The sequence below is a fragment of the Papio anubis genome, chromosome 4 (genome assembly GCF_008728515.1).
Source record: "Papio anubis isolate 15944 chromosome 4, Panubis1.0, whole genome shotgun sequence".
In the NCBI taxonomy this organism is placed as follows: domain Eukaryota; kingdom Metazoa; phylum Chordata; class Mammalia; order Primates; family Cercopithecidae; genus Papio; species Papio anubis.
The window spans coordinates 18,319,605-18,325,604 of NC_044979.1; positions in this window are offsets into that span (position 1 = coordinate 18,319,605).

Consider the following 6,000-nt stretch of genomic DNA (forward strand, 5'->3'; position numbering starts at 1 on the left):
GCCTCAGTCTCCTCTAACCTAAAAGACAAAAACCACACATCAAAAGGAAACCCCGACCCTCCCCCTCACTCCAGCCTCTCCCTTCATCTTTGTGGCCATCACCTTGGCCCCATTCAGACCCTCCCTTTGCAACCTTCAGCTTCTGACTGTTGTCCCTCCTGGCCCCTCTGCTAGCCTTCCAGCAGGTCCCTGTCTCCTCTCAGGAGCCTGGCTCATCATTCTCAGGAACAGCTTTGAGAACTTTGCTTGTTCTGCTCAAAATGAAGTGGGAAGTCCTCGATTTGGCTTGGTCTCTTCATCCCAGTCCCCTCCTCCCTTCCCAGCTCCTTCTCTAATTGGAGTCTGCTCCAGTCAAACTGGATCCGTACTCACAAACACCCTCTGCTCTTCCCCCAGACCTCTGCTCAGGCAGGCAGCATCCTTGCCCTCTCACCTAAACTTCAGTGCTCAGCTCATGTGCCAGCGCCTTCGCAGTCTTTTGGTGATCCCACAGCCAGGTGTGATCCATGCGATCTCCTCTCCAAATCTCTCCAGGCACATTTTTGGAACCCCCTGAAAGCACGTTGCCGTATTACTACTGTTAGGTCTATTTCTAGCTTTAATCTCAAGGATTGGAAAGATATATTTTTAATTTTATCCACCTCCCCAGCCCCACTCCAACGTCTAGCATAGAGCTATGCGTTACCGCTGGTCCTTGAATATGAAGAGGCTTAGTGGAGATGGCGCTGGCTGTCACCACTGAGCACAAGGGCCCAAACTGCTGGCCCACAGCCCACAGAGCCACTCCTGATACGTTTTGTCTAGCCACTCTAGAGGTTTTTGGTTTTGTTTTTTTGGTAGTAAGATATATACAACATTTAATTTTCGTTTTTGTTGTTGTTTTGTTTTGTTGAGATGGAGTCTCGCTCTGTCACCAAGGCTGGAGTGTAGTGGCATGATCTCAGCTCACTGCAACCTCTACCTCCTGGGTTCAAGTGATTCTTCTGCCTCAGCCTCCCAAATAGCTGGGATTACAGGTGTGCACCACCACACGCAGCTAATTTTTGTATTTTTAGTAGAGAAAGGGTTTTTTCATGTTGGCCAGGCTGGTCCCAAACTTCTGACCCCAAGTGATCCTCCCTCCTCGGCCTTCCCAAGTGCTGGGATTACAGGTGTGAGCCAGTGGGCCCAGCTGTTTATATATATATATATATGTATGTGTGTGTGTGTAACATTTTAACCATTATTTTTATTATTGTTGTGAAACGGAGTCTCGCTCTGTTGCTCAGGCCGGAGTGCGGTGGCACGATCTCGGCTCACTGCAACCTTTGCCTCCCGGGTTCAAGCAGTTCTCCTGCTTCAGCCTCCGAGTAGCTGGGACTATAGGCATGTGCCACCATGCCCGGCTAATTTTTTGTGTTTTTAGTAGAGATGGGGTTTCACTGTGTTAGCCAGGATGGTCTTGATCTCCTGACCTCATGATGTGCCCACCTTGGCCTCTCAAAGTGCTGGGATTACAGGCATGAGCCACTGTGCCCAGCCCCCATTTTAACCATTATTAAGTGTACAATGCAGTGGCATTAGTTATATTTGCAATGTTGTGCAAACATCACCCACTGTTTCCAAAACGTTTTCATCACCCCATGCAGTAACTGTACTATTAAGCAAGAACTCCTAGGCACCTCCACCCACCTCCCTGCCCCAGCCTCTGGTAATCTCTTATCTACTTTCTGTCTGTATGAATTTGCCTATTCTAGGTGTTTCATGTAGTACAATCATATAATATTTGTCCTTTTGCGGCTGGCTTATTTTACTTAGCATAGGATTTCCAAGATTCGTCCATGCTGTAGCGTGTATTGGAGCTGAACTTTTTTTTTAATGGCAGAGTATTGCATTGTATGAATATATCACATATTATTTATCAGTTCATCTGTTGATAGACACTTGGATTATTTCCACTTTGGGTTGCAATGAACATTGGCCTACAAATATCTGTGAGTCCCTGTTTTCAATTCTCTGGGGGAATATACCCAGGAGTGGAATTGCTGCTTTGTATGGTAATTCTATGCAGCATTTTGAGGAACCCACTATAAAGTTTTAAAATTCAAATTAATTAACAGCTTTCAAAAATGAGGAATTCCACACAAAAATTAGATTTTTTTCAACTTTTTCCTTTTTCTTTTCTTTTTTTTTCTTTTGGAGATGGAGTCTCGTTCTGTTGCCCAGGCTGGAGTGCAGTGGTGTGATCTCAGCTCACTGCAACCTCTGCTTCCTGGGTTCAAGCGATTCTCCTGCCTCAGCCTCCTGAGTAGCTGGGACTACAGGTACCCACCATCACACCCAGCTAATTTTTGTATTTTTAGTAGAGACGGGGTTTCACCGTGTTGGCCAGCTTGGTCTTGAACTCCTGACCTCAGGTGATCTGCCCACCTCAGCATCCCAAAATGCTGGGATTACAGGCATGAGCCACCACGCCCGGCTGAGATTTTTTTTCAACTTATTTTGACCTTCCTGGGTCTACCTACAGTGATATGATCTGCTGGGGATGAGTGGAAACTGCCTCCTCTAGATGGGGCATCTGGCATCCAGCTTGACAAGGGCCTTACCCAGCTTGCATCAGACATTGGTCCATGCCTGGGCCCTGCTCTGAGTCTTTGCTTCAATCCCCTCCCTTTATGAGGTTTTCCAGCCCCCCTCACACAATCACTCCTTCCCTCTTATGTTCGTACTCCCTCGTTATTTGTTTACATGCCAGACCTCTCTCCATCTTGGCTGTGATAGTCTGAGGACAGGGCACTTGTCTTTTCACCTCTGATTTACCCAGGACCAACAGATAGATACATTGTTGGTGCTCAAAATCTTTGTCAAATTGAAGTTTTAAATTGATGGCTCATGTTTGTAATCCCAGAGACTCAGAAGGCTGAGGCAGGAGGATCACTGGAGGCCAGGAATTCAAGGCTACAGTGAGCTATGATTGTACCACTGCACTCCAGCCTGTGTGACTGAGTGAGACTTCAACTCTAAATAGATAGATAGATAGAGAGATAGATAGATAGAGAGAGAGAGAGAGATGGGAAAGAATAGAATAGCTGAAGGTTAGGTCAGGACTAATTGATACAGTTACCACTGACTTAATCTAGCAGGTACTAAATTGCATTGTAAAATATTATAAGAAAAGGGGAAAAATTAAAATTGGAGAAATGAGTTACAGATTGCAGGCTATGAAAGAAGGGCTAACCACTTCCTCATATGGACTGTTTCTTCATTTAGGGTTTTCTTTTTTATCACTCTTGGTGTAGTTAGGGTTTTCTTTTTTATCACTCTTGGTGTAGTTAGGGTTTTCTTTTTTATCACTCTTGGTGTAAAAGGTGATTTGTGGAAATGAGCATGATTGTGTGTGCCTGTAGTCCCAGCTATTCTGGAGGTTGAGGCCAGAGGATTGCTTGAGCCCAGGAGTTTGAGTCCAGCCTGGGCAATATAGCAAGACTCTTGTGTCTAAATAAATAAATAAAAGGTGATTTATGGAAAACAGGTACAATATCATAGAACAAGTCAAAAAGAAACAGGATCAAAATGTAATATCTGTATACAAATGCAAAAGAATGACTTTGGATCCCTATCTCACACCATATATTAAAAAAATTACTCAAAGTGGATCATACATCTAAATGTAAGAGCTAAAACTAGAAAACCCTTTGAAGAAAACATAGGACTAAATCTTTGTGATATCGAGTCAGGTAATGGTTTCTTGGATCCACACCAAAAGCACAAGCAACAAAAGAAAAAATAGATAAACTGACTTTATCCAATTGAAAGCTTTTGTATTTCACAGGGCACCAGGAAGAAAGGAAAAGACAGCTCACACATGGGAGAAAATATTTGCAAATCATATACCCAGTATGGGACTTCTGTCCAGACTATATAAAGATCTTTTACAACTCAACAACAACAAAAAGACATAACCCAATTGAAAAACAGGCGAAGGATTTGAAGATATATTTCTCCAAAGGAGGTTTACAAATGGTTAATAAGCACATTAAAAAACTCAACATCATTAATCAGTAGGGAAATGCAAATAAAAACCACAATGAAATATCACTTTACACCTACCAGGTTGGCTATAATAAAAAAGATGGAGAATAACAAGTATAGTGAATTTATGGAGAAATTAGAATTTTCATACATTGCTGGTAGGATAGTAAAGTGTTATAGCCACCTTGGAAAACAGTTTGGTGGCTCCTCAAAATGTTAAACATGGCTAGGTGTGGTGGCTTACACCTATAATCCCAGCACTTTGGGAGGTAGAGGTTGAAGTGGGAGATGGGGGTTGCAGTGAGCTGAGATTGCTCCACTGCACTCCAACCTGGGCAACAGAGTGAGACTCCATCTCGAAAAAAAAAAAAAAAAAAAAAAGAAAGTTAAACAGAGTTACCAGGCCGGGCATGGTGGCTGTGGTCCTAGCACTTTGGGAGGCCAAGGTGGACAGATTGCTTGAGCCCAGGAGTTTGAGACTAAGCCTCAGCAACATGGCAAAACTCTGTCTCTACAAAAAATACAAAAGTTAGCCAGGCATGTTGGTGCACACCTGTCGTCCCAGCTACACAGGAGGCTGAGGCAGGAGGATCACTTGAGTCCAGAAGGTCAAGGCTGCAGTGAGCCATGTTCATACCACTACACTTCAGCCTAGACAACAAAGTAAGACCCTGTCTCAACAAAACAAAAACCCAAGACATAGAGTTATGTTCAGAAAAATTCTACTCTTAGGCATATACACGAGAGAAATGGAAACATATGTCCACACAAACACTTGTACATGAGTGTTCATTGTGGGATTATTCATAATAGCCAAACGGTGGAAACAACCCAGATGTCCATCAACTGATAAATGGATAAATAATATGTGGCATATCCATGCAATAAAATATTACTCAGCCATGAAAAGGATTAAAGTGCTGATACATACTTTAGCATGAACCCACCTTGAAACATTTTGCTAAGTGAAAAAAGAAGCCAGTTACAAAAGACTAGATATTGTATGATTCCCTTTATATGAAATGTTCTAAGTAAGCAAATCTATTGAGACGAAAAGCAGATTAGTGGTTGTCTGAGGCTGGAGTGTGGGGGAGGAGGGAAATGAGGAGTGACATACGATGGGTACAGGGTTTCTTTTGGGGGTGATGAAAATGTTCTAAAATTAGATTGTGGTGATGGTTGCACAACTGTGTGAATATATTTAAAACCACTAAATAAAAAATTATAAAAAAGAGAAAACAAAACAAGCAGACAAAAATCACTGAACTATAAAAGAACTGAAGGGGGACCCAGATATAAAACGCTATTCATTCCTTTTACATAAGTAATAAAATACTCCTCAGAGGTGACTGAAAAAATGCGCCTGAAGTCGTTTACACTAAAGCTTTACAGATGACCTGGCATGGTGTGTTGTTGGCTTTAAAATGCTCCACATACTGCCCCATGCAAAGTGACCTTGGCTGGGGGCTAGATGAAATACAATGGGCAAAATTCTTCATAATGAACATGTGGGTGTTCTTTATGCCACTCTATTTTTGTGAATGTTAATTTTTTTTCCATAATAAAAGTTAAAAAAAAGAGAGAGACAGAATGAAAACATCGGTAATCTGCAGTTCAGTAGTTACACATCAAATGTGCATTTGTGTGTGTGTGTGTGTGTGTGCATTTGGGGAGCTGTGTGTGGAGGTCTGTGGCTGTGGACTGACACACCTGTATTTCTGTGAACCTGCGTTTCTGTGGATGAGGGCAGGGAGGGATTCAGAAGGAGAGGAGAGGACAAAGCCATCTGGGGATGTATGACTTTGCTAGGGCTGTGTAAAAATGACCACAGCCTGGGGAGCTTAAAACAACAGCAATTTCTTTTTCTTTTTTTTTCTTTTTTTGGACGCTGAGTCAGCTCAGGCTGGAGTGCAGTGGCATGATGTTGGCTCACTGCAATCTCCACCTCCTGGGTTCAAGTGATTCTCCTGCCTCAACCTCCCAAGTAGC